This window comes from Myotis davidii, unplaced genomic scaffold, assembly GCF_000327345.1.
Source record: "Myotis davidii unplaced genomic scaffold, ASM32734v1 scaffold725, whole genome shotgun sequence".
NCBI classification, from domain to species: Eukaryota; Metazoa; Chordata; class Mammalia; order Chiroptera; family Vespertilionidae; genus Myotis; species Myotis davidii.
The window spans coordinates 765764-768870 of NW_006296500.1; positions in this window are offsets into that span (position 1 = coordinate 765764).

Below are 3107 nucleotides of genomic sequence, written 5' to 3' on the forward strand. Positions count from 1 at the left end.
TTAAGCAAGTCATGCTGCCCTCTTTGGAACTCATTTCTCATAACCTGTAAAATGATGAGTCTGGACCAGCATAGTATTTCCCAAACTGTGTTTCTCAGGAAACTAATTTTACAAGACATTCATAGATTAAAAAAAAAAACAGAAAAATACCCAGTGATCAAATAAGTGTGAAACATGCAGCATACTGAATGCGCCCACTTTATTACACTCTCAGATCCTGCTACTGATTCTAGTGGGATTCGAGCTAATAAACCTCTGAGATGGAAGATTGAGCTGTAGCTGCTGCAATACCCATTTCGTTTCATTACAGATAGTACGTACTCACCAAAAGTGACTTTATTATTCTTCTGACATCTAATTCCGAAATGAGCGATTCCAGTCGTGAAATGCGCATGGTGTGCGCCAATATTTTCAGAAGCTGGGCAAATCCCTGATTGCTTCATGAAGTCGTACGCGAAGAAGGGTTCATACGTGGCCGCTGTGAGTCTCCATGCAGCCCCGGTGGCCCTGTGGTCAAATCCACACGGACACATTAGTGACGGTGGCTTCCTACCTCTCAGTCACTGCCTTGAATTGTAGTGAAGGGGCAGGGACAATTGCACTGCTCTGGACGCCACACTTCTTTAAGGGTTGGGGAGCACTGCCAGGTCAAGCACAATCTAGAGTTGCTAACATCAGCCCCCAAACACTCAGAGACTCCAGACTGAGTAGGGAATCTGCCTGCGCATTAGGCAAGGAACTTCAGGGGACCTGGTTTCTGAGGGAGTGCTGTCCCTCACGCTCTGCGACAATGGAAATATCCTCTGATCTGCCTGCTCAGTAAGGTAGTCATATGTGTCTATTAAGCACTCATAAAGTGGCTGATGCCACTGAGAAAGTGGAATGTTAATTTTGTGTCATTTTAATTCATATAAATTTGAGTAGTCACTATGTGACGTCTGTCCAGTTACTTAACTTCTCCAGCCCTCCCAAATCCAACCACTTTTTCCCCATCTCTCTAATCCCCTTAATATTTTGAGGACCCTCCATCCTGTTTTTCACAGTGGCTTCACCAATTGACATTCCCACCAACAGTCCACAATGGTTTCCTTTTCTCCACATCCTCACCAGCACTTGTTATTTCTTGTCTAGTATATGCAATGTAATTTTTTTGTTTGAGTTTCCACAGAATACCCCTGACATTTCTGGAAAGATCCACAAGAAGGTAGTAATATTGGATGTCTCCAGGGAGGGAAACTGGGTAGCCAGGGGGTGGGGTTGTAAGGGAAAGTTGTTGCTAAATACACTATTATACTTTTTTTAAAATTTTTGAGTCATGTGAAAGTATTAAATTTTAAAAATTACATTTTGTTAAAGAGAGATATAGGACATAACAAAAGCTATTTTCATTGAGAGGTAAAAAAAAACAAAAACGTAGCATAAACATTTTTCTCCTTTTCTAAGCTTAATCCTCTCGTACCTTCCATTCCTCACGTGCTGAGGGAAGGCCTCCTGCCAGGAGAGGGCGCGCTCGAGTTCATTCAGGCAATTGGAAAAGGTTGTCCAGAGAAGAGTGTCACTGGGGAGTGAGGTGTTGCATGACCTCCAGGGAGGGCCAGCCCAGGAATGTAGCCCCTCCCCCAAAACTTCAGACACGAGAGTCAGAAGAACCAGGAAGTTTGTGGAGAGACAAAAAGGCAAAGACAAGCTAATCCAAAGGTCTCGGAATACAACAGACACTGGATTTCAGCAGCAGCCACAGGCAAAAGACAATAAACAGAGCCGTCAGCATTCTGAGCCAAAATATCGATCAAAAGCAAAAGTAGGATACAAACTTCTTCAGACTTGCACGCTGTTAGAAAGTTGTTAAAGGCCGTGCTTCATCAAAATGAGGGAGTGAACCAAAGGAGTCAAGCTTGGAATCCAGGCAAGAACAGAGGCTCAGGGGAGCCTAAGAGCCCAGAGGACCCTGGTGGCACTGAAGGAATACTCAGGACACCTGGGCACGGAGTATGGGATTGCCACAGGGCTCCACGCGGCTCTGAAAACTTAAAATGGCTACGCTGGTCAACATGTGGCATCTGGCTGTCCGGAGCTTCTCTGAATGCACCTTAAAGAACAGGACCTTCATCCCACCAAGGAGAGGCCCTGACAGTGGGTTGGAGGAGTAGGCTGTGTTTTTGGTATTTCCTTGAATTTTAGACTTTACAAGCCTCTTAGCCATTGGCTGGTGGGGATGAGGTAACCCACATCCTGAATTAAGCCTGCCCTACCCTGGGTCCCTGGTCCAATTCTGTCTAAGGACAAGTCAGAGCTCAGGTGCCCTTTGGGAAGCTTTCGCTGACTTTGCCTTCACCCCCTTGCCAGCTGGATCAAGCAGCATCCACCAGGACTTCCACCATCACTGCTGGGGAGCTCATATCCATCAGTCAGTGCTGTGCTCCTGCACCCAGCGCAGGCCTGGCACACACAGTGGGTCCAGTAAATTAGCCCACAGGCTCTCTGGAACTGGACCATCTGAGGGAGGGGATGCACACAGCCGTGAGAACCTTCTTTTTTTGGGTAGGGGGAACTCACAAAGGGGCAGGCTGACCCACGGGGAGGAAGTAAGGCCTAGTGGGCATATAATGGGTTTAGGAGCAGAGGCAAAGGTAGGGACTTCTCCTATCGCCCTCCCTGGGGGCCCTGGGCTCAGGGGCTTTGAGTTGACTAGCCTGCCTTCCCGGAGGAGGAAAGGGGAAGAGAAATCCCTGGGGGGTGGGTTTTGAGTCAGCTCCACTGTCATAATGGAAACAGCACAGCCCTGGGCGCAGGACACTTCCCCTGTGTGGGCTGCACGGTCCTGATGAGATGGAAACAACAGGCCTGCACGGGGAGTCGGGCCTAAGTGACAGAGGGTGATCTGCTGACATCCCGATGTGAAGGGGACCCTGCGGCTGACCCTGCAGTGACAGCCAGCCAGGGGCTCGGAGCGGTGTCCCAGGACGAGTGTTGGCCATCCCGGGGTGGAGGGGGCCGAGCTGAGCCGGGAGGAAGAGAGGCCACGGGAGGGGAACGCCGTGCTGAGAGGCACGCACGGTGTCAGCCCAGCACCGCAGGACATCCTCTTCCCGCCTCCCCTTGCGCAA